We start from the raw sequence: 26,946 nt of genomic DNA, 5'->3' as shown, positions 1-26,946 counted from the left end.
GACAGCAAATCAAGTCTTATGAGCATTAGCTGTGGAGTACCTCAAGGGTCTGTGTTGGGACCTTTATTGTTTTGTTTTTTATACAGGACTGTCTCAGAAAATTAGAATATTGTGATAAAGTTCTTTATTTTCTGTAATGCAATTAAAAAAACAAAAATGTCATACATTCTGGATTCATTACACATCAACTGAACTATTTCAAGCCTTTTATTATTTTAATATTGCTGAATTTGGCTTACAGCTTAAGAAAACTCAAAAATCCTATCTCAAAATATTAGAATACTTCCTCAGACCAAGTAAAAAAATAATTTTATAACAGCAAAACTAAATCAAACATTTGAAAATGTCCATTGATGCACTCAGTACGTGGCATGGAGGCAATCAGCCTGTGGCATTGCTGAGGTGTTATTGATGCCCAGGATGCTTCGATAGCGGCCTTCAGCTCATTTGCATTTGTAGGTCTGGTGTCTTTCATCTTCTTCTTAACTATACCCCACAAATTCTCGATGGGGTTCAGGTCAGGGGAATTAGCAGGCCAATCAAGGACAGTGATGCCATGGTCAGTGCACCAGTTACTGGTGGTTTTGGCACTGTGGGCAGGTGCCAGATCATGCTGGAAAATGAAATCCTCATCTCTATAGAGCTTTTCAGCAGATGGAAGCATGTAGTGCTCTAAAATCTCTTGGTACACAGTTGCATTTACTCTGGACTTGATGAAACACAGTGGACCAACACCAGCAGCTGACATGGCTCCCCAAACCACTGTGGGAACTTCACACTGGATTTCAAGCAACTTGGATTTTGCTCCTCTCCAGCCTTTCTCCAGACTCTGGCGCCCTTGACTTCCAAATGAAATGCAAAACTTGCTTTCGTCTGAAAAGAGGACTTTGGACCACTCTGCAACTGTCCAGTGCTTCTTCTCCATAGCCCAAGTCAGACGCTTCTTCCGTTGTCTTGAGTTCAGAAGTGGCTTGACCATGGGAATACGGCTATTGTAGCCCATTTCCCGGACACATCTGTGAACTGTGGCTTTTGATACCTGGACTCCAGCTTCAGCCCACTGTCTTTGAAGCTCCCCCAAATTCTGGAAGCGGCTCTTCTTCACAATTTTGTTAAGGCTGCGGTCATCTCTCTTGGTTGTGCAGCGTTTCCGGACACATTTTTCCCTTCCAACAGACTTTTTGTGGATATGCTTTGAAACTGCACTCTGTGAACAGCCTGCTCTTTGAGAAATTTCTTTTTGTGTCTTACCCTCCTGATGGAGGGTATCAATGATGGTCCTCTGGACAGCAGTCAGATCAGCAGTCTTCCCAATACTTGTGATTTAGTTTACTGAATTAAGCTGAGTGTTTTTAAGGCTCAGGAAACCCTCGCAAGGTGTTTCGAGTTAATTAGATGATTCAGGTGATTAGTTGAATAGCCTACTTGTATACTTTTTCATGATATTCTAATATTTTGAGATAGGATTTTTGAGTTTTCTTAAGCTGTAATCCAAATTCAGCAATATTAAAATAATAAAAGGCTTGAAATAGTTCAGTTGATGTGTAATGAATCCAGAATGTATGACATTTTTGTTTTTTTAATTGCATTACAGAAAATAAAGAACTTTATCACAATATTCTAATTTTCTGAGACAGTCCTGTATACATGACTTATGTAATACATCTTCGACAACGTTATTATTCACAGGTACTACTCTACAGGAATTGCAGGCATAAATAATTGTAGAACGTAAAAGAATGGTTTAAAAAAATCATTAAAGGTATCCAAAACAAAGGTTATGACGATTTGGTAATCCCAAAAACACATCGGAATACAAATAAAGTTAGGCAATGTCCAAAAATAACAGGTTTCTCAGACTAATAGCCAGGCTATCTGATGGAGACCCCATATAAACAGCATACAAATAAAATAAGCAAATAGTATTTGCAGTTACGAGTAGTACTTGTTTATCCTGGAGTGCCACATCTAATTTTGTTGTAAACAATGTTCACTATGTTGTTGTCAATGAAAACAATTCTATTTTAAAAATGGACTTTTTGATGTAAATATTAAAAAAAAATGTAATCGCTACTGTTCATCCCCAAAAGAGCGACCTCAACTCTGACATTTTACCATACAACATTTTGCTGACAGCGAGTGATGAGCCTGAAAGATTAGATAAGAACTGATGTCTGATTTGATCAATGTCATCGTAAAGAAGAAAATCGAATAGATTATTTGTCTGATGGCACGAAAGTAATTGCTACTAACCTATTTTTCAGCTACTCCTGCTGTCTGCATTCATGCACCATGCAATGTACATTTCTTACGTAAGACCCAGCAGTACCATTGAAGAAGCTCCTTATCAATGATAGAGTGGATGGAAAGGTTAACTTTTGCTGTTTCTCTTCTTTTGACTGTCTTCAGTTAGGCAGAACGCGTAGTTGTCAGGACCAGAACTGAGACAAGACCCACTTACGTCACGTTTCTCTCAGTTTTATTAGAAGAACGGAAAGGGTTGAACCCACGATCCGGTGATCGCTGCACGCGGGAAGCAGGTCGTTCTGAACACAAGTGGGACCTCCGTGGCGAGCGAGGGCGGTGTCAGGAACAGGAATAAATGGGTCAGTAGCCGGGGCAGGAGAGCAAAAAAACGTGGTCGGGATCGGAAACGAGTCGAAAGCCAGGAGAGGAGAGTAGACGTGGTCAGGATCAAAAACAGTCGAAGAGAAACAGACGGGAGCAAAAGCAGGTTGGAGTCAGGGTCGAAAAAGCTTGCCTAGAGTAAACTGAAGTTCGCAGACGGACTGACAACCGGTGACGGATAGACGTGGGTTTAAATAGTGACAGGGAGCCAAAGAGACCGAGGCATTTGGCGCCAAAGGGGCGGGCACAGGTGCATCACATCGGTAATCATGGCAGTAGTGTTCAATGGAAACCCAAGAGTGCCATAATTCAATTAACAAAAAAACACCCGATTGATTGACAGCCTCAAAACTAAGATTTAACTAATAAAAACAACAACCTTAAAATAAACATTCAATGAATAAAAACCGCCTTTTGATATAACAAGTCTTTAGTTATAAGTTTTATCATCCATCCATCCATTTTTTCACCGCTTATCCTCACCAGGAGGGTGCTGGAGCCCATCCCAGCCATTTAAGGGCAATGGGTAGGGGACACCCTGAACTGGTTGCCAGCCAGTTAAAGGGCACACAGAAATAGAAAACTCACTCCCTCATTCACACAATTTGCATGCTTTGAGAATGTGGAGAAAAACTGAAGTGCCTGGGGGAAACAGGTAGAACATGCAAACTTTAAAAAATCGTAACGTTTGAAAACCCAGAGCTTGATATTGATGGGCAGCGGCCCCTTCTGGTACGAGTGTGATGATGCTTATACCAGATTCAAACTGACTGGGAAAAAAACTCTTTTGTTCCAGAATTTTGAGCATGTAAGATAGAAATACCACAAAAATACTACCATTAGTCATTCTAATTGAGAAAACTGTAACTGCTTACTGTAACCATAGAAACCAGTATTATCGGTTGCAACTGGGGGCGCAAACCCCTACCCAAAAAACACCCGGAGAGGGATGGGTGCCACCAGACTAGACTTGCCAAAACACACCACAGGAATTGATGTTCCTATGACCCTGGTGGTTAAGGAGTCCATGACATTAGAATTTAGCAGTGTGAGCTTGGAGACTGACCTGAGCTGTAACAATAGTGCAATGACAAATAGTGCAACCTACTAATAGGGCAATGTGAACTAGTGCAATTGTAGTGACTTATAAAAAAGTGATCACAAAATGGCTCAACGTACACAGTCTCAGAATACATTTCTCAATTTTATTTGTCAATTTTTTCCGATTTCCTGGACAAACAAAGGAATCGAAATCACGTGCACACTTACCCATGCCTTGAAATCGACTATAAACGATAAAGTACAGCACAAGAACAGTCCTAATCCTAAGCGGTAGCTGGAATCAAATCCTGGGCCTCTGCACTGTTGAAATGCGCGCTAACCATCCAACCACCGTCCCGCAAGTTTTATCATTAATTAAATTTTACATTATCTTCCGAAAGGGATAATTTTCATAATGTGAATTGATATGATTACCATGGTTCTATTTAAAAGTATTCAAGTACTAAGTATTTTTTCATTTCAAGACATTTTTTTTAAAAAAATAAATGTAAATGGTCTGCATTTATATAGCGCTTCTCAAGTCAATGAAGACCTCCCAAAGGGCTTTACAATGTGCTTCACACTTACCCATTCACACAAACACTTACACACCAATAGGGAGTCAGCCTTGCAAGGCGCCTACCTGCTTATTGGCATTAGGGATTCAGTGTCTTGCCCAAGGACACGTCGACATAAAACACGGAGGAGCCAGGAATCGAACCTGTGACCTCTTCTTCCCAAGACGAGCGCTCTAATGCCCGCATAAAAAGTATGCCGTTCTAAAATTTGAAAATGATGTAAAATAGTCAATTCTTATTTTTCAATTAAAATATTTTGTTGAAGGCTTTGTATTTCTAGAGGCCATTTTCATTGATTGAATGCTTGTTTTGAGTTGAATTGTGGCCCTCTTGGGCTCCCCTAGTGTTACTTCCCACAGTTATGCAAATACGGCCCCTGAGACCATCTTGATATGTCTTTGTTGCGTTTTTGTTTTTCTTTTACTTTTTCAATTAGATAAAAAATGTGTCGTGTTCCTCCCCTCAATTATGCAGATATGTTTTAAAATATTACACGTGCTGGGATACTCGAGAAATTTAGGCCCAAAGTTGACCCACTTCGTTCACTCAAAAGTTGCGACGTCATTGAAGGAACAGATCTTTTTTAACGTGGAGAATCCCATTAACACAACATATGAGGCAGCTCCGGAACAGTTGGCGATTGGAGTAAACAGAGATTGTATACAGCTCATTTCTGCTTGAAGAAATTGCTGTCACGAAGGGACTTGTGACTATTTCCTCCGAGTTTCGTGGTTTGACCTCCAAAAGCTGCGTTGCGCAAGGTTACATCGCGCCATTTCAGTGGACGTTCCTTTGATTGTGGCTTCATCTGTGTTTTTCGCAGCGTGTGTCACTCTTGGTGTAATAATGTCGATATTGCTCTTTGTTAGTGCCGGAGCGGCCAAAGGCTTCCTGTTTTTCGGGCTCCTGGCTAGCCCCCGTGAGCTGCACAGAGTGTTTAGCTGTCTAGCCGGCTAGCGTGCTGTGTCCATTGTTTTTTTCTCAGCCAGGTTCATGTTTGTCGCTGTCGCCATTCTATTAATTGTTCCCGGTTAGCCTGGGTGCTCCCGACGTGTTTTTGGTTGTCCAGCCTAGCTTTTTTTACGCAGAAGCTGCGGCCACCTATCGTAGATCATATATACAAAAAAAAGAATAAAGGTCTTAACACAGACCCTTGAGGGACTCCATAGCTAATGTTCACAAGCCTTGAATTTCTGTCATCAATCTGTACATATTGAGATCGTAAACCCTCGTTAGCTCTCCATGTTTTTTTTTTTGCCAGTTAGCCCCTTTTTGGCTGCTTGTTTTTTGTGGTACCATTACTGCTTCCACTTGCAACACAATGCCTATGCATTCTCCACAGAAAAAAAGTCCAAATTAAAAAATCCGTAAACTCTTCGAATAATTGACACGCAAACCAATACTGGCTTGCTAGGGTGCATGTGTTACTCACACTACGGATCAGGAAGACAAAACAGGCTGTCTTCAAAATGCACTATCCATACCTGTCAACCTGTATGTTTTTGCCATACAAAGTACAAGAAAATCTGTACGGAAAAACGCAAATCTGACAATTATGGGTACCTTCCGGTTTACACCGACTATCGCAAATCGATTGTTTTTTTTTGCTGCCGACGAAGCGAGCGTTTGATGCTACTGTACGCATGCGTCTGCCGCTGTAGTGCCTAATTTTGACTCCCCTGCAAAATCCTCCCCCCCTCGTGAACGCGCATTCTGGTGCGCTTCCGAGAATAGCAATGGTATTCTATATAATAAGCTTGTTAAAACAATAAAGCTATTGTCGGAAGTGCAGCAGAATGCGCGTTCCCGCCAGGGCGGAGGATTTTGCAGGGGAGTCGAAATTAGGCACTACACATCAATGATTGATATTGTAGTTTGGTTTACAAAATAGAAATGCCAACAAATTTTTTCCACCCAAGAATATCTTCATTTACAAATTTAAATTTAAAGTGTTGTTAATGGATATTTTAGTTACGCTGATTACAATTGTACTTGATTTTTTAATTTTTTTAATATATTTTTTTAAATTATTAAGAATATGTGCAGAGTGGTTAGCGCGCGTACGGCACAGTTCTGAGGTCGTGGGAATCTCCTGCGTGGGTTAAAATCCAGCTACCGGCTTTACTGTGCGGAGTTTGTATGTTCTCCCCGCGCTTGCGTGGGTTTCCTCCGGCCAGTCCGGTTTCCTCCCACATTCCAAAGACATGCATTTCAGGTGGATTGGCCGGTCCAAATTGTCCCTAGGTGTGAATGAGCGAGCGAGTTGTCTGTCCCCGTGTGCCCTGCGATTGGCTGGCAACCAGTTCAGGGTGTCCCAAGCCCACTACCCGGAGATGGCTGGGATGGGCTCCAGCCCCCCCGCGACCCTAATAAGGATAAGCGGTACAGCTGATGAGATGAGATGAGATGAGATGAATATGTTCAGAGTGATATAACGAAACACATGTACAATATAACATGTTAAACTACATATGAGCATTAGCTGAGGAGTACCTCAAGGGTCTGTGTTGGGACCTTTATTGTTTTGTAAATAAACACGTTTAAAAGAAAAATATGGTGTGACATTTTTTTGTATTTTGGAAGGGAAAATACGACAGTTTGGAGCCGTGGAGGTTGACAGGTATGATTATCTCGTAAAATATATGGATTAAACCGCTGAATTATACATGTTGATTTCATGCAAATAAAACATGTACTATCTTCTCACATTTTCCATGTTTTAGAATTCGGGATTCCCTTTAACCTCTCAAGGAGAACATGTCTGAATTTGAGTATGGTGTGCAGTCATGCATGGTTCAGTGGGAAAAATCGCTGGTATTTATACAGCAGATGTGCAAGTTTTCTGGTTAAAATTGCTGAAACCAAGCTCGTGGCACCTTTTTTATTTTCGGGTCAGCGTATTTATAGTCTTTTCATCTAATTTGTCGTATGCGCGAGTGACTGGGAAACATGCTGTGGATCTGAGAGGCCTGCAGGAAAGTGAGGCAAGGAGCAGCAAGAGGCAGAAAATCCCCTCCGCCTTTGGATTAGTGTCAGGGACGGGAAGCCGGGCGTCCTGTCAACGTGCGCCCTCCGCGCGGTCCCTGCTGTAATATTTGATTTATGTAGTGTGCGTTTCTGTCTTGGAAAGCTCTCATTTGCCGGGCAAAAACGTCACTTTAATCCTCCCGAGATTACCGTAAATTCGGGACTACCGAGCCCACCTGATTAAAAGCCGCATGCTCAAAGTTAAGAATGAAAATCAGGGATTCTGAAGAAAAACTGATTTGTTTGCAGAACGCGAAGGGTACCGTGTTCTTGCCCATCCGACGCTGTTTTTGGCTGCATTGTTTTCAGTTCTACCCAAAGTTGTTTACGTCACATGTTTTCGGATCATGTAACCATTCAAAAGAAGCAATTATGAAAACGAACGGAAATGTATCACTACGCCAAAAGAAAATTGAAATGAGGGCTGTGTCACATAAAATGTGAGTTGTATACTTCTAAACGAGAGTGCCAGGGCAACCACACTGTGGAGAATAGTGTCAGATTGCAACACAGATGTGGAATTTATGCTGTTTGTGGCCATAGTAGTTACCGCGGCAACGGAGCAAATTGCATTCACTTGACATTGTTCCTTGCGGATTACAGGAAGCTTCTGTGACCTGAAATTGACTAGAATAATACGGAAAGACAACAGAATCATTTTTGATTGATATACATTGAGGATGTATACATTCAGGGCAAGGTTGTTTGTTTAATAATCTTGACCATGTAGTCAATATTGAATACAGTACATTCAATCCCCTTTATAGATCCTGTTATGTATTGTATGAATCCATGGCTCTTCCTGCTGGCGCCTCCACCTTCTCACCATTGATTCATATGTATCAAGTTTACAGACAACAGGCCCAAAGTTGACCCACTTCGTACACTGGCAGAGTATTTGGCAGTTAAAGATGCGACCGCCTTTTGTTGATCAATCCAGGTTAGCCTCCGTTAGCTCCTTGCGGGTTATTTTTGTCATCTAGCCCCTCTTTGGCGGTTTCCTTTTGTTGTACCTTTATTTATCTAAAGACCAATATATTTTTTTCAATTTGGCACAAAACGTGCAGTGTTCCTCGTCACAATTATGCATATATGTTGTAAAATATTCTACGCACCAAGAAATTTTGTCAAAAAGCTGACCCATTAGCTCTTTTCCTCTCAAGCAGTGACCTCATAGTAACAGATTTTCAACGTGGTGGATCCTGTTAACACAACATATGAGGCAGCTCCGAAACAGTCGGCAATCTAGTGAAGAGTGATTGAAGAAATTGAAACTTTGCTTACCCTGTCACTGGGGGCCTTGTAACTGTTTTGTCCAAGTTGAGTGCTTCCAACTCCAAAATCTTTGTGGAGTAAGTTTACAGTGTGTGTGTGCTTTTGCCTCTTTTTAGGTAAGCGATTTATGTTTTTTTGCCTGTCTTTTTTGTCATGTTTCGCATTTGGTATTACATTGTCCAGCTAGCCTCAACTGTTAGCATCGGGTCTGTCAAAAGCTTCTGGTTCTGTTTGCTCAAGGCTAGCCTGCTGTGTTGATTGGTTTATTCTTGGCCAGGTTCGCCTTTATCGCCGTAGCTGTTTTTTGTTGTTGGTTCCCAGTTGGACTGTCTGCTCCCTGCGTGTTTTTGGCTGGCCAGCCTCGCGTTTTTTCCCCCCAAAAGGATGCGACCGCCTTTTGTTCATCAATCCAGGTTAGCCTCCGTTAGCTCCTTGTGGGTTATTTTTGTCATCTAGCACCTCTTTGGAGGTTTCCTTTTGTTGTACCTTTATTGCATCCACCTGTGATGCAATGATTAAGCATTCTCCACAAAAACTACCAAAAAAACTCTTAATAACACGTAAACCGATGTGGTGCCTGGCTTACCAGGGTGCTGCTGTTCCTCATAGGATGTCACTGCTCAGAGGTAAAAGACAAGAAAGGCTGTCTTTAAAAGGCATTATCTTAGAAAATAGTTGGAATATACTGTATTACTCTGGAGCAACATAAAAGTACAGTCTTTATTGGGGACACAACATCATTAACCTCCGTTTGCTAATGATATTGCCAGATTGGCAGGAGACAAACACGAAGTCTGGTGAATCGCTTGGTCAAAGCATCAACCCAGTCTGGGATGAAAATCAGCACAGAAAAACAAAATCAATGACCAAGAATCTCCAAGGTATCGCCACAAACATCACCATCAACCACAGAGAGCTAGAACCTGTCAGAACCACAAATCATGGCCAGGATAGCTCAAACCAATGCCGCGCTTGACAGACTTAAACCCGCCTGGAAAGACAAGAACATAGCAGTGAAATCAAAGATCAGACTCAAGCAAGCGCTGGTTACTTCCATCTTCCTCTACGCTTGCAAAACATGGACCCTCACAGCAAAACTGGAAAAGAAAATCCAGGCGTTGGAGATGGGATACCACAGGAAACTTCTAGGTATCAGCTACTTAGACCATGTGTCAAACAAAACGGTGCGCAACACCATCAGTGGTCACATTGGACCCTACAACTGTTGTCAACTGTGTCCAAATGGAACCTTCAGTGGTATGGTCACGTCACAAGATCATCAGGACCGACCAAGATAAGTCTCTAGGGCACAGTCCAAAGGGGGCAGAAGGAGAGGAGGACTGAAAAAGAACAGGTCCAAGAACATTAAGGAATGAACTGGTGCCAACTTTGCCAAGACCCAAGAACAGGCCAGGGAGCATCACCAGTGGAGAAGGCTGTCCAGAGTTGCGTTCTCATTGGTACCCTTACGACCCATGCGGTTAAGAAATCTGTGAACTAGCATATGAATAACCTTTATTTTATGTTGATAATATATGTATTATTTGCCCTCATGTAGGTTTTAGATCAGGGGATGGTGTCATGATAGTCTGTAGTTTGCAATAGTCTTTGATCTGTGCAGCCCTTTGAGACTCTTTGTGATTAAGGGCTATACAAATAAACATGACTTGACTTGACTTGAACTGTGAGATGTGATATTCATGAAATATATACATTTAAATTGTATGCAAAAAACTACTATTTTCTCACACTGCTTGCTTTAGGATTTGGGAAGACCTTTAAATCGTGTTGGACGGAAGTTATAATTAATCGTACAATCTGATTGGACTTCTGTGAACCGCTCACTCATTTTATTGCTCGACCGTTGCTGGGCAAAATGTTTTACCACCACGAAAAAAAAAAAAAAACTTCTGTTTTTAAAATGCAGCAAAAAATGTGAGTTGTGGTCCTGAAACTATGGTACCCTTGATGAGTCCATCTGTTGAGTCGTCGGATCAGATTAAAACCTGCTGCAGATTTAATTCAGTGATTCGCTTCCTGCGGAAGATTTATGACAGGCCGGTTCAAGGTTAGGGTGTTACGATGATGAGCGCGTTTAGTAAAATCGGTTGAGGGGATTATCCAACTTCCTGTAACACTTTGAAATGACCGCCGACCGTCAGCTAAGTCGTCAAACGTTGCCTGAGCACGGGACACCCCGAGTCCTAGAATACATGGTCCTAATGCCATCTAAGACTTTCCGACAGGTGACCTGCAGTGAAGCTCTGCCCATGCTTTGATTGAGGTTGTTTCAGCTGCTGCCGCCAGCAGGCTCACATGATCGTTGATGGGAGTATTAGCACGAGCGCTCGCGTCTCAAATGGTGATTCTCTTGGGAAGGTGAGCTCAAGTGCAATCTGTCAACAACACGTTCCATGAAAATGTATTTCTAAAAGAGCGGGATGGGCGTCTACCTGTAGCTGATGGAACTCGGTTTGACGCTAAACAGCTTTTAACAGGGTAAATACACATTTTTCATGGCCAATTTTGAGCGATATTTAAGACTATCAAAGCCAATTTTCTAATTTATCAAGTACCACTAAAAGAAAAGATTCAAGTGTGAATCGTGTATTTTGCAGAGCTACAAATATGTCAAGTCAAGTCAAATCATGTTTATTTGTATAGCCCTTAATCACAAAGAGTCTCAAAGGGCTGCACGGATCAAAGACTATTGCAAACGATTATTACAGACTATTAACCTACATGAGGGCAAATGATACACATATTATCAACATAAAGTGCAGGTTATTTATATGCTATAGAGTAGAAGTGTGTTTTGAGCTTAGATTTCCACTTAGGTTGCAGATCGAATCTCAGGGGGTAGAGCATTCCAGAGCACCGGGGCCCGGATGGAGAACGCTCCCGAACCTGCGGATCTCTTCTTGGCTCTTGGGATCACTAGTAGACCAGCATTTTCAGAGCAAAGGCTCCGGACCAGAACATAGGGGGAAATCAGAACCGAAAGATATGAGGGAGCAAGTCCATGTATGATTTTGTATAATACCAACAGAACCCTAAAATCACATCTTAAACTAACAGGGAGCCAATGCAAGTTAGCTAAAACCGGGGTAATGTGATCAAACTTTCCAACATGGCGGCGCATGGATACATGCTTGCGGCTCGTCCAGCTAATCTTCTATTTATTGCCGTTCTCTTGTCTTTTTTGCTTTCACTTTTGGACACATGTGTGGCCAAAAACACTTACAGTAGGGACGAACTTATTCGGTTGGGTGGGCGTCTAAATTTCGACTTTTCGGGCACTTTTTATAACGCCTATGATATACCGAGCGAACTTCAAAGAGACCCGGCATCCTTGTGGACAGCTATTCCTCTTAATAAACGACGGCGGCGGCCCCGTAAAGAAAGAAAACAGAAACGTGGTTGCCGTGCAGGTAGATGTGTGAAGCGTGTGAAGTCCAAGCAGCAAGATGGACGCGAGGATGGACGCGAGGATGTAACTAATTCCACCATTCATTCCTCGCCGGACAACCGACGCTTTAAACTCAGCGCTCACGAACGGCCACAACGCCGGGAGCTTTTGAAGATCTCGACAAAGACTACAAAGAGTTCAGCTAAGTCAAATGATTCAGCAAAACTGAAATTTGGTCTGTTAAATATTAGATCGCTTGCTCCAAAAGCTTTACTTGTTGATAACATTATTCGTGATTATAAACTTAACTGTATGGGTCTTTGTGAAACGTGGTTACGCCCGGATGAGCACTTAGCGCTAAATTATGCCTCTCCCCCAGACTACGAGAGTAGTCATATAGCACGCACGCTGAAAAGAGGTGGTGGTGTTGCGCTAATCTCTGAAAAATCGCTCAAATTTAATACACGTACCTCTAATAATTACAAAACGTTTGAGGCTCTTGTGATGCGGTCCCCTCAATTGTCAATTGATGTAATAACTATCTATCGTGCACCTGGGCCATACACAACTTTCTTAGACGAATTTGCTGAACTTTTGTCTGAACTAGTAACCTATGCAGACAAAATTATAATTATGGGAGACTTTAACATTCATATGAACTCCCCACACAGTTCACTTACTATTGCGTTTAGTTCTCTAATTGATGCATTTGGTTTTACTCAACTGGTTGACTTGCCAACCCATAAAAATGGGAACACGCTAGACTTGATTCTGACTCGAGGAGTTTTAACCTCAAACATTATGGTGCTACCGTGTACTACTGTTATCTCTGATCATTATTTAGTGACATTTGAGGTGCTAACTAAATGTAGAGTTAATAAAGATGAGGGATTTAGCGGACGCAATATAAGCACTGGCACAGTTTCTGAGCTCTTTGAACTCCTTCCTGGAGCAGTTGCGTCCTTTCCTAAATACAATGGCTCGATTGACTCACTCATGAATGAGTTCAATACCACCCTGACTAGTGTGCTGGATTCAATAGCGCCCATAAAACTAAAATCACGTCCTAAAAGACGCACACCTTGGTTTACTGATGAAACTAGAACCCTTAAAAAAGAATGCAGGAAATGGGAGAGAAAATGGCGCGCTACCAAGCTTGAGGTTTTCCATCAAACCTGGTGTGACAGCTTGTTAAAGTATAAAGCGGCCCTTGCCTCTGCAAAATCGGCCTACCTTTCGAAGGTGATTGCGTCTCAAAAGAACAACCCCAAAGCCCTTTTTGACACTGTAGCATCGCTTACAAGGCAACAGCCTATCGCAGACAGTTCGACACACTCTGCTCAGGAGTTAATGGTCTTCTTCACTAAGAAGATTCAATGCATACAGGAAGAAATTGCAAAAGATATTGTTAGTACCACACGTATTAAAGGACTGAAATTTACAGATGCACGACAGGGTGGCTGCCCTGGGAAAATGGCCGGTTTTAGTGAACTGTCACTTGATGATCTCAAACAAGTGGTGAATGCGGCCAAACCGACAACTTGCCAGTTCGACCCGCTCCCAGGTTCACTTATTAAAAGTCTTTTTAGCGTCCTTGGGCCTTCAGTTCTAAATATTATAAATACATCACTCTCCTCAGGTGTAGTTCCAGCAGCTTTTAAGTCCGCCGTTATTAAACCCACACTGAAATGACCCAACCTTGATCCAGAAATATTAAGTAATTACAGACCTGTGTCAAACCTACCTTTCCTCTCTAAAGTACTCGAAAGAGTAGTGGCACAGCAGCTGAATGCTTTCATATCCGAGAATAACCTTTTTGAATCCATGCAATCAGGATTCAGGGCTAACCACTCTACTGAGACAGCTCTGATCAAGGTAACAAATGATCTCCAAATGTCAATGGATTCTGGCGCTTCATCACTTTTGCTGCTGCTGGATCTTAGTGCTGCTTTTGACACAGTGCGCCACAATATCCTACTAGAACGGTTGGAAAAATGGATTGGTCTCTCAGGAGCTGTCCTCTCGTGGTTCAAATCCTACCTCTCAGATAGGACGCACTGTGTTAAATATGGTGAAACGACATCTGAGCCCTTTAATGTTACCTGCGGTGTTCCGCAGGGTTCAGTGCTCGGCCCCCTACTTTTCAACATTTACATGCTTCCATTAGGTGATATTATTCGCAAGTACAATATCAGCTTCCATTGCTATGCAGACGACACTCAACTATATCTTCCGTTGGAGGAATCTTCCACACTAAACTGTGGAAATTTGGAGGCCTGTCTCACTGAGATAAAAGAGTGGATGTCACTCAATTTCTTGCGTCTTAACTCTGAAAAGACTGAAATGTTAGTCATTGGTCCTTCTAAATGCCGGGACTTATTCTCAAAAACTGCTGTGAACATTGACAAATGTCACATCACACAGAGTGACTCAGTTAAAAATTTAGGTGTCATATTTGACCCTGATCTATCCTTTGAGATGCATGTAAAGCAAATTACTAGAACTGCCTTCTTCCATCTTCGCAACATTGCTAAAATCCGTTCAATACTGTCTCAGTCTGATGCGGAAACAATAATTCATGCATTTGTTACCTCCCGTCTCGATTACTGCAATGCACTACTCTCCGGTCTCCCGAAGTCCAGAATCAAGTCTCTTCAGCTAGTACAAAATGCCGCAGCGAGGCTCTTAACCAGGACAAAAAAGTACGATCACATAACACCGATTTTGGCTAACCTGCATTGGCTCCCAGTTAGCCAAAGATGTGACTTCAAAGTTCTCTTAGTATTGTACAAAATCATACATGGACTTGCTCCCTCTTATCTTTCAGATCTGATCTGCCACTATGTCCCAGTCCGAAGCCTACGATCTGAGAGTGCTGGTCTTCTGATGATCCCGAGAGCAAAAAAGTCTTCTGCTGGTTCGAGAGCGTTCTCCATCCGGGCACCGGTGCTGTGGAATGCTCTTCCCCCTGAGATTCGATCTGCAACCTCAGTGGAAATGTTTAAATCTAAACTTAAAACTCACTTCTACTCCATTGCATATGAATAACCTACTCCTCTTGTCGGTTGAAAATAGTTTGTGTAATATAGTGTAACAATCTGTGAAGCCCTTTGAGACTCTTCGTGATTTAGGGCTATACAAATAAAAATGACTTGACTTGACTTGACTTGACTTTCTTGTCTTAGTTGAAAGCCTCGCTGCAGCATTTTGTACCAGCTGAAGGCTCTTGATTTTGGACTTCGGGAGACAGGAGAGTAGTGCATTACAGTAATCGAGACGGGAAGTAACAAACGCGCGAATTATAACCTCCGCATCTGACTGAGATAGCATAGGACGAATTTTAGCAATGTTACGAAGATGGAAGATAGCTGTTCTAGTAATATACTTCACGTGTGTTTGAAAGGACAGATCGGGGTCAAATACGCCTACATTTTTAACTGAGTCACTCTGGGTGATCTTACATTTGTCAATGTTCAGAGTAGTTTTTGAGAGCAAGTCACGGCATTAAGATGGACCAATAACTAAAATTTCTGTCTTTTCAGAGTTAAGGCGCAAGAAGTTGAGTGACATCCACTCTTATCTCAGTGAGGCAGGCCTCCAAATTTCCACAATTTAGTGTGGCAGATTCCTCCATCGTAAGATATCGTGGAGTGTCATCTGCGTAGCAATGGAAACTGATATTATACTTGCGGATAATATCACCTAATGGAAGCATGTAAATGCTGAAAAGAAGGGGGCCAAGTACTGAACCCTGCGGAACACCACAGGTAACACTAAAGGGCTCAGATGTCATTTCACCATTTTTAACACAGTGCGTCCTATCTGAGAAGTAGGATCTGAACCATAAGAGGACGGTTCCTGAGAGACCAATCCATTTTTCCAACCGTTCTAGTAAAATATTATGGTCCACAGTGTCAAAAGCAGCATTAAGGTCCAGCAGCAGCAAGAGTGATGAAGCGCCGGAGTCCATTGCCAGTGTCTGTGTCTGTGAATAACATGCGATTTTTAAAGACATGAGATTTGTAGAGCTTAAGTAAACCGTAATCATATTTGTTTTTGAGACAAATCTCTCCCTATATAAGTGTTGGGTAGAAATATCAATAATATGTATCTTACATTTTTCAGTTGCGGGATGTTTTTCCCATTACAATTTACCAAAAGTGGTCATAGAGAGACGTCCAGTTTACAGCACCAAAACCTTTGCAACTGTGTATTTCACTTTGGCTGTTTTTTTTAGACATCTTGAAGAGTTGTAAATGTTATGCACGTTTATTTTAGTCTTTAATATTAATACACTACCTCCATCTGCGTATCGCTCTTTCCAGAACTTCATTGGCAGTTTTAGGGGGTCGGGGAAAATATGATTATATACCTTAATTTCAATGAGATAATTACTGTCAAGTTTAACTGTCAGTAATCTGGGGGTAACATAAATACTTTTTAACTAGTAACTGTAACTAATTTTATTTTTCCAGTAACGTGCCCATCACTATGTATGGTAGATACATTTGGACAAGATTGCAGTCTTTTGGGAGAAGTGCTCCAGCCCAAATTGGTGATAAGCCAAAATTGGGTGCTTCAACTCTGCAGGCGGCAGCAACGCTGTTCAACATCTTGCTGAGTGGCGAGAAGTGAGAATGTAGCGAGACATGGCAAATGGCAAACTGTGAGCCCCGAGGGGGGAAGACTTGAATTTAACAGCAAAAAAATATAATGAGACAAACCTCAATATCTTGTGACTTTGTGAGGGATAACGTTAACTCGGGGTGGACGGATCGATCCAAATATTGATATTATCGATACTGAGCAAGTACTTGGATCGGATTGATACTATTGACCTGTGATCGATACTTTACCCGTCCAACAATTTCCCCAAAGTTTATCCCTGTTTGGGTGACTGACAGCATAGTTAGGTAGGGTTACTTTGACTGGATTACTTTCAATTACTTTTGGATTACTCCAATACCAAGCAAATAAAAGACAAAAGAAACTAGATATGAATAAAATTACTAAATTTTGTGCATGCTTGGGGAGAAACGGAACACATGGAACGGCAAAAATGATGTTGGCAAGCTGTTTGGATTTATTTTCATTTTGTTTCTGTCGCATTTTATGTTAGTTTTGCCGGAGATCAAAGAGATCAAAGCCAGGAGAGTAAGGGTACCACGTGTTGTGAGTCATCATTTTATTCATATTTAGTTTCTTTTGTCTTTTATTAGCATATTTGGTATTGGAATAATCCAAAAGTAATTGAAAGTAATCAAGTTAAAGTAACCCTACCCAACCCTGACTGACAGGCACATATTAACATCTCTTTGTACCTGGCCTACTGCTGCATCTTGCCTGCCAGGCAGAAGTGTGTAAAATCTATACAGGCTCCCTTTTCAGAAGCTAAACATGACAGAGGCAAACAGGAAGCACAGTAGTAGTGCATTGTTGAACATTGCAATGTAAATATGGTTTTGAAAATCTTATAAATGAAAGAAACCTACCCTGCACTAGGTAGGGGAGAGTGATAATTGGAATTTTGGTATTGATCCAATATATAGACGTCGTCCCACGCTACCTTATTCCAAAACACTCTGGCAACACGCTCGCTCCTTCTTTATCGGACTGCTCGATTGCTTTTAGCTTGAAAGCTGCGTCATGTGCCTTTCTTTTTGCATTTTGCATGATGAGGGTATGTTTATGCTAATTTAATTTACTGTATGCACAAGCCAAGAAGTTGCGGTCTTCCTCGGCGCATATATTCCACCGGTCTAAATCTTACCTTTTGTACTCGAGCGCCGCATCACTGAATAAGCCGCAGTGTTGAACGTTTGGGAAAAAAGTAGCGGCTTATAGTCCGGAATTTACGGTATTTCCAACTCGCTTAATTTATAGAGGGTTACATGTACTGTATTTTCCGCACTATAAGGCGAACCTGAAAGCCTTTATTTTTTTCAAAAACTGACCATGCGCCTTTTAATACAGTGCGCCTTATTTATGGATCAATATTAATTCGCAAAGTCTTGCAACTAACTTGCAGCCGCCGACTCGATTTTCCCCCGAACGCCAAGTAGTCCGCGGTGTATGCTGGGATTTATTTACCGGCGTTTCATTGGCTAACCAATGTGTCAATCATCATTTGAATGGATCACTATTGGTTAAAGTTATTCGGAGGTCAAGGGGAGGATCCTTTTTATCATTTACAGGCTGGCATTAGCTTGAACGGCAAAACAAAGCCTGCAATTGGCCAAAAAAGACGTGTCAATCATCAGTTGAATCGATCACTATTGGCTAAAGTTATTCGGAGGTCAAGGGGCGGATCCTTTTTATCATTTACAGGCTGGCATTGGCTTAAACGGCAAAACAAAGCCTGCAATTGGCCGAAAAGGATGAATGTGAATAGCATGTTTGGTTGTCTACGGCATAGGGCAAACATGTTTTACCATTCTGCATTTGTAAATATTTTATTCTCTTGGATTTACTACACCCACGGATATAAGAGCACCATGCTGCACATTATTATGAACACAACGACTTCGGTGAGCTACTCCGGCTATATATATTATCCCTGTATCTTGTTTCAGACTGAACTCGATGTTTCTGTGATAAGCGGTGCAGATAATGGATGGAATGGAGTGTCTATTTTTAAATTAAACTCAATCCCAAGTGTTTATTGTCATATGTACAACAAAGTTGCGAGCGAAAAAGAAAATAGAAACTAAGGAATGGTTGGCATTTCTTGAATCCCAAGACTTTAACCTTCCGAATGATGGAACGATGCATTTGAGTGACATCGTACGGACACCGCATCCGCACGTGTTCTCGACACGTATTTGCGTCTTTGCAAGCTTTGGGAATGTTAAGGGGGTAATAAGTTGGACTGGACTATCTGACTGTTTTGTCGACGTTCCCATTGTAGCGCCTTATAATCCGGTGCGCCTTATGTATGTCAAAAATAGGACCAAAAACTATTTTTTCGGGGTGCGCCCTATAACCCGGTGCGCCTTATAGTGCGGAAAATACGGTACATTGTAAAACAAAAATCGTTTTTGATTATGAGAAGTGGGGCGACTCATCCGCATGTCGACAGCTAGCACAACAAATGCGGTTTCGTGCTCATATCCAAAAAGGCAAATTAGGTAAACGGCTGAGTACGTAGCGCTAATTGTGTTGTTGCTGCTACAGCAGTGATTGCATACAAAATGTTTCCAGTTCCTCTGAGACCGTGTGGAAATCCTCAAATTACGGAGGTGGAGAATAGTACAGCTGCTCTTTTTGGAGGCCGTCTGGGACACTTTATGTGCAAGACTTTTAATAGGCACACACATTCTTAATGGAGCAATTCTTCTGCGATATGATCTAGAAAAAACAAACAGGTATGCTTGATAAGGAAATAACCTGAACAAAATCGATATTGTAAACAACAGAGCTACAGGGAGGCAAGTCCCTCTGATATATTTTTATGAGTGGATAATCATGTTTGGAGCTTGGTTCGAGCTTTTGTAAAGCCTTGTCTGGTCCTATTGTCATGAACCGGACCAGGATCAGGACCCAAATGTGTGACGTTTCTCACACAAGCCTCTTATTTTACAGGAAATGGGGCGTCGTGCAAGTTAGGCAGCAGTCTGGCGTGGAATGGCAGGAAGCCAGAGGCCGACGAGATCGATACAAATTGCCCGAGTTGATATCGGACGGATGGGGTTGATACTGGACAGACAGGATTGATATTGAAACAGGATATCGAAATTAAACAGGATAAACTAGACGGGAACGAAAACTGGAGAGAATAATAAAAGGGACAAAAATAGACAGCAACTAAACCGGAAACCGATATTAAACAGGACAAAATAAACGGGAACAATACCGGACAAGAAATAACAACAGGAAAAAGGACCGAGTCAAAACCCACCTCTTGCGGGGCAGAGGCTCGTTGACGGACTGACAAAGGAAAAGTGATAGCACTGAGCTTAAATAGAAGGAAAGCCAATCTGTCAACGAGCCGCAGCTAGCGCCACACAAGCGGGGCCAATTGGGCGCCATGGCAACCGTGACACATATGGGTTGATGGGATGGTCCTTACGCCACAAGACACGTAAAGCCTGTCTTTTTTTAACAAAATTTAAGTGAAACGAGAATGTATAACAGAGAGGATGAAGAATAACAGGTCAAATATCAAGAAATAGAGAAGCTTGGCCCTACCCTAATGTACCAACCTGGCCTGAAACTTAGATTGGGTAGGGTCAGGCTTGGGCTCTGGCCTGAGATCTTACCTCGAGGCTGAAAGTGGCAGACAAAATCTTTTCCCACTTGCAAAAGGCTTGCTTGCTTCGAACGTGCGACCTTTCGCTATTCAGGGTGGCAGTAGCTCTGGAGGTAGAGTGCTTGTCCAGTTACTCTGAGTTTAAGTCGAAGCGTCCCTGGGAAAAGTACTGAACCCCTAATCTGAACCCCTAATGCCCTCGATGAGCAAGTAGGCACCTTGCATGGCTGACTCGGTGTGTGAGTGTGTGTGTGAACTGGTATTTATGAAATGCAATGTGTAACACTTTGGGAGGTCTTCAGTGACTTGTTAAAGTGCTATATAAACGCAGTCCATTTACCAATATACAATATTAAATCAATGCAATCCACTGTATATCCTTGTCCAGCTTCTTTCTTCACGTTCAACTGAAGTCGGTGCAATCGATTTGGTGATTTGGTGGTTTGCATGTTCTCCCCGTGCCTACACTCCGGTTTCCTCCCGCATTCCCAAAAACATGCACGTCAGGTTAATTGGCCGGTCCAAATTGTCCCTAAATGTAAATGAGCGAGTGAGTTGTCTGTCTCTGTGTGCCCTGCGACTAGCTGCCAACCAGTTCAGGGTATTCCCTGCCCACTGCCCGAATAAAATAGAATAGAATAGAATAGAATAGAATATACCTTTATTGTCATTGTTACAAAATGGGTTAAACATATTGTGACAACGAAATTGGACGTGGCACTCCAGTTTCACAATCAACAGTGAGAAAACAAAGAAGATGAGGTTATAATTTACACAATATTTACGCAAGAAATGTGGGCATGTAGGATGTTACATACAGTTTTGGGATCGTATTAGTGCAATATGCAAAAAGACACCCGGGATGGGCTCCAGCACCCCCGCGACCCTACTGAGGATAAGCGGTGCAGATAATGAATTAGAGAAGGGGTGTCAAACTCATTTTAACTCGGGGGCCACACGATAGAACAAACATTCTGTCGGGGGCCGGACTAGTGGATTAAAGAGAAAGAAAAAGAGATAAAGAAATAAGAGAAAGAGGGAGGGAAACGGAGAGGGGGCAGGACAAAGAAAGAAAAAGAGAGAGAGGTAGAGAGAGGGAGAAACAAAAGAGATAAAAAGTCATGAGAGAGGGGGAAAAGAAAGGGAGAGGAAGAAAGAAATTCAAAGAGAAATAGAAAGACAGAGGGAGAGAAAAGAGAAAATAAAGCCCGAAGGGTAGGAAGAGAGAAAGAGAAAAGAGGGGAAAGGAAAAAAGGAAGTTAGAGCAAAAGAAGTTAAAAACAGAGAGAGGAAGAAACAAAGAGCAACAAAGGAAGAGAAAAAGAGAGACACAGAGAGTGAAAGAGACAAACAGAGAGTGGGAAAAAAGGGGTCGGTGGGGAGAGAAAGAGAGAGAGGGGGGGGAGAGAGAAAAAGAAATACAAGTATAGTGTCTTTGTTCGAGGCACCTGGCTTTGGCAACATCAAGTGGACATATTTCAACCTGCAGCTTGTTTTTCTCTTGCGCTTCTCTGAGTGTTGTCTCGCGGGCCGGATTCAATCCCTCAGCGGGCCTGATCCGGCCCACGTGCCGCCTGTTTGACACCTGTGAATTAGAGGATCATATGATTTAATTTTTTTATGCCAGCAGAAAAGGGCTTGCAGGCCCTCGCGGGCCAGCAGTTAGTTGTAGGGCGTAGACAAAAAAAAAAAAAAAAACTCCTTTAATAGAGAGGCCTCTCCTCTCTGTTCCACGGTTGCTTTGAAAACTTCCCAGCATTGGAAAACATATTTCAAGCTTCACGTGTGAGCTAGCAGCTAATGAGCGAGGCCGCGTGGTGAAGTTGAAAGCTGGAGCGTAACCTGCAGCATCCTCGTCACAACAAAGCGGCCGTGCCGATTGCTCTTAAAAGCTGTTTTTCTTTTGTGTGTTGCAGATCTGCCGGTGCCAGGACCACGCAACATCGCGAGTGGACATCCTAGAAAGATAACAGCAGGGAACAACAACAAGGGGGGCATGTGGGGGTGGAACTACTACTTTCCGAAATAGGTAAACAAACCCTGCAGGGTGGAATCAATGAATAAACTGTGGCCCAGAACGATTGCCTTAATTTCCACATATACGAAAAAAATGCTACAATACCATGTTTTCTTTACACTTCGAGGATAAAAAACTACGAATAATGTGTGTACGTCTTAATATACTACATAATACCATAGCGTAATCAGGTGTTTAGGTCAGTCTTATAAAAGGACTGATACCAGTATGAGCACCCAACTCAACTCGATTGCTGATTCCATTAGTACTATTACAGTGGAACCTCGGTTCTCGACCATAATCCGTTCCAGAACCCTGTTCGAAAACCGATTTGTTCGATCACCGAAATCGTTTTTCCCATTAAAAGTAATGTCAAATCGTTTTAATCCGTTCCAACACCCCGAATGTTTACCATGAACGTAAACATGAAGCTAACCCAGTCTAATCGTACGTTCGCGTTATCTTAATCTTCCGTACGAAAGATTACGCTAACATGAACGTGTAAAAATAAAAAAAAAGGATAAAGAAAAGAATTATGCATAGGATTTCTTACCTTTGTGGTGGTCAGCAGAAGGCGCAGGTAGACGGTGGGGAGAGGATCAGACACTCGCACACCTCCTTCATATTTTGCTATTATTTCTTTCTTAAATGCAATAGTTGTACGTACTACTTTTCTTTTTTCACCTGTAGCAACTTTGCTGCTTGCCCTGACTTTCTTCGGAGGCATAATTAGAGGCTAAAAGACTTCGTACACCTATATTAAAAATAATGTAAATCGTTTTAATCCGTTCCAACACCCTGAACGTTTACCTTGAATGTTTAACGTAATCATAAAGCTAACCCAGGCTAATCGTACGTCCGCGTTAGCGTAATCTTCCGTACGAAAGATTACGCTAACGTGAACGTGTAAAAATAAAAAAATCAGGTCGTTTACAAGTCATTTAGCACCCGGGTCTCCACAACAAGTGGTGAGCGGTTCATTGGAAAGGGGGCTCCGTTCCAACACCCTGAAAGTTGGGCTCCGTTCCAACACCCACATAAAGCTAGCCCAGGCTAATCGTACGTTCGCGTTATCGTAATCCTCCGTACAAAAGATTACGCTAACATGTGTACCAAAAAAAAAAGGATATAGAAAAGAATTATGTACAGGATTTCTTACCTTTGTGGTGGTCAGCAGAAGGCGTAGGTGGACCGCCGTTGCTTGCTTATAGCACTCACTCCCTTAGCCACATCACTCGATTTCACAGCCTCCTTATTCTTTAGTATCGTACTGATCGTAGATTTAGCCATGCTGTATTCCCTAGCAAGATCAGACACTCGCACACCTCCTTCATATTTTGCAATTATTTCTTTCTTAAATGCAATAGTTGTACGCACTACTTTTCTTTTTTCACCTGTAGCAACTTTGCTGCTTGCACTGACTTTCCTCGGAGGCATAATAAGGGGCTAAAACACCCTTACGCCGCTCAGCATCGCACCCTAGAGTACGCACTCACGCATTACCGGCGTTCGAACTCCGATTTTTTTGACCGAACAGCGAAGCGAGCATTTCTCGAAATTTTTGGTCGGACTCCGATTTGTTCGAACTAAGAGGCGTTCGAAAACCGAGGTTCCACTGTACAATACTATAACACGTTTTAGTCAAAAACAATGACAGCTAAATGTAAAGCACAGTAATCCATTGCTGTATCGCAGTTTACTTATTGCGGTAACGCCTCGTCTCGGATTTTTAACGAGCTTTGTTTTCTGAATTCTGATTGGCTAATTAGTTGCCACGCCCCTTCCTGCTTGCACAGAGTTGTGCACACAAGTGGGATCTAAATCGACCTCTTACATGTGGGAGAGCTATTTTAAAAGTTTGCTAACGCTAAAGGATACAACAGGCATTTGACTTTTTTACAACTTTTTTGCAGCCAGGAGAGGAGGAATTTACCCGTGTTTGTCTCCCTGGCCTCGCTCCTTTACTCTGGCGCCCTTCCCCCCTCCAACTGTATTTGATTTAAGTAGAACAAAGACAAAGAAGAAAGAAATGAGCGGTACTAACATTTGAAAACAGAGAAAACATGATACCATCTGGTTAGAAATACACACTTTTGAGGAAATAGGTTTTAAGCCTACTTTTCAATTTACGTAAAACAACTTGACGAATACATTTTGTATGCATGTATCTTTTTTATTTTTACCTTTCTCTAAAAGCCACCACGTCAACAAAATGCTCTGTGAAAGCAGCAAAAGGCAGAGGAAGATGCTTTCTACTGCCAACAAAATTGGACTAAACTTGCTCTGGATCCACATGCGGGTCTTTGCCGCTCCATTGTGGATCCCAGGCGGTTTTTCAAAAATGTTTAATCATTGAAAAATACATGGTTTCTGTAGGACAGAACCAGAAGGTAAATGCAGTTTATCATAATGTCCTCTTGATGGCAGCATGCCGGTATCATGTAAAGTGGGTCGTGGCCTTAATCCATACAGTCGGGCAATTAAACGGTAAGATCATTTTTTCTCAATTATAATTTAACAGTTGAGAAGTTATTTGTAAAAATAAATAAATTGTTGAACATATACTTGAGCCCGTAAATTGTTCTTTTTTCTTGAATAATAAATAAATAAATAAATAAATAAACAAACCAATAAAAAACGAGGGATTACTCTATTGGAATTTTTTTTCTTCAAAATTATTTTTTTTGTATTCATAGATTACAAGAGGGCAGCCCATACTGGTATCACAATGATAACATTACGTTGACGAGACTGATGCGTTGCAAAAAAAAGAAAACATTAATAAACGCAAAAAAGAATCTTACTCCAGTGGGAGAAAATGTTCGAACATAAAGTATATTTTTCTTAAAATACGATATGAACGTGATTTTTGTCGTATATTTTTTCAAAACACTCCTTAAAATAAGCAAAATTGACTGCCAAGTTTGTTAAACTTTCTTTTAAGTATTATTTCTTAAAATGGTAGAAAAAAAGTAAAAATAAAAACCCTACCATATGAGATACTTTTGCTTATTTTAGGGAAGACATTTCAGCCAACTGGGGAAAAATTTAAGTTTTGTATTAATAAAAGTATATGGAAGCCCATTTTTCATCCCCCACCGTCAGTTTCCGCCAGTGAGGTATTCGTTCATTTATTTTGCCCTACTTACCAAAAGACCATTACTAACAAAAAAGACTTTACCTCTAGGCTGAAAGTGGCGGACCAAACTTTTTCCCGCTTGCGAAAGGCTTGCTTCGGAGTTGTCAATACATAATATACTAATTTGAGAAACTGCCGACTAGCAGGCACTCAGACGCCAACTCGGAATCTGATTGGCTAAACCAACAGCATTCTTGGAGGCTTATTTTACGGGACGTGGCCTTCAGGATGTTTGGTGAAGATCTTTGGGCGGATTTCTGAGCATAGCAACAACTAATGGCTGAAATGTGATTGGTTTAATGCTTAAGTATGAAAGCACAACCAGCACAACCAGAGAGAAGCAATGAAATTAAGCTTTTAGACAATTTAATGAGTGTTTATTAACAAAATAAAATTAATACCATATAATTCAATTTTGTTTGCCAGCAGAGAAGGCCTTGCAGGCTCTCACAGGCCAACACTAGGCAGTTGAACAGACATTGTACTCAAGCTGTAGATGGAAGCTCAGGGTTGGGAAGAATCTGTTCCTCATTCCGTTTGTGTTTACTTTAATGCACCTCTAGCGCTATTTTCGATGTGGATTTGCAAACCCGTGAAATACGGTAAATCACTTTTTCCGTCTCTGCCACGAGTTGATCTTATGAAGGAGAGCCCTGCGGCTAAGTTTGATAGTAATGGAGTCCATTACGGCCCGCGAAGCTTCACCCTTCTTGAAGCTTCATTGGAGCTATATTTATGGATATATTGATTAACAGTGGAACCTCGGTTTTTTTGACGCCTTTCATTTCGAACGAATCAGTGTCGAACGCCGGTAATGCGTGAGTGCGTACGCTAGGGTGCCATGCTGAGCGGCGTACGGGTGTTTTAGCCCCTTATTATGCCTCCGAAGAAAGTCAGTGCAAGCAGCAAACTTGCTACAGGTGAAAAAAGAAAAGTAGTGCGTACAACTATTGCATTTAAGAAATAAATCATAGCACCACCGTCCACCTGCGCCTTCTGCTGACCACCACAAAGGTAAAAAATCCTATTCATAAGATTACGATAATTCGAACATACGATTAGCCTGGGTTAGCTTTAAGTTTACATTAAACATTAAGGGTGTTGGAACGGAGCCCAACATTGAGGGTGTTGGAACGGAGCCCCCTTTCCAATGAACCGCTTACCACTTGTTGTGGAGACCCGGGTGCTAAATGACTTGTAAACGACCTGATTTTTTTATTTTTACACGTTCATGTTAGCGTAATCTTTCGTACGGAAGATTATGATAAAGGAGACGTACGATTAGCCTGGGTTAGCTTTATGTTTACGTTAAACATTCAAGGTAAACATTCAGGGTGTTGGAACGGATTAAAACGATTTACATTATTTTTCATGGGAAAAATGATTTCGGTGATCGAACAAATCGGTTTTCGAACAGGGTTCTGGAATGGATTATGGTCGAGAACCGAGGTTCCACTGTATTTTACAAACGTTTTTTCCAACAATTGGGGGAAAAGATACCCCACAGGCTGCTTCTGACAGTGGGGGAGAAGATACATCGTTTATCTTCTACTGGTGTAGATGTTTCTTTAGACTACTATATTA

The 26,946-nt window shown here is 41.8% G+C and overlaps 1 protein-coding gene across 1 annotated transcript in view; it reads left to right on the top strand.

Annotated features, from left to right (window-relative positions):
• The window catches only part of kcna4 (potassium voltage-gated channel, shaker-related subfamily, member 4), a 120,861-nt gene extending 97,686 nt beyond the window's left edge, over positions 1-23,175 (top strand). Inside the window, exon 3 of the mRNA XM_088333576.1 lies at positions 22,123-23,175. The gene's annotated coding sequence lies outside the window, so the exon portion shown is untranslated. The remainder of the gene's footprint in view (positions 1-22,122) is intronic.
• The last annotated feature ends 3,771 nt before the right edge of the window (positions 23,176-26,946 follow it).

Source organism: Urocampus carinirostris, chromosome 4 (genome assembly GCF_059441175.1).
Source record: "Urocampus carinirostris isolate Australia breed hairy pipefish chromosome 4, RoL_Ucar_1.0, whole genome shotgun sequence".
NCBI classification, from domain to species: domain Eukaryota; kingdom Metazoa; phylum Chordata; class Actinopteri; order Syngnathiformes; family Syngnathidae; genus Urocampus; species Urocampus carinirostris.
Note: the sequence above shows the minus strand (reverse complement) of the source record. Positions and strands in the feature narration are given on the sequence as shown.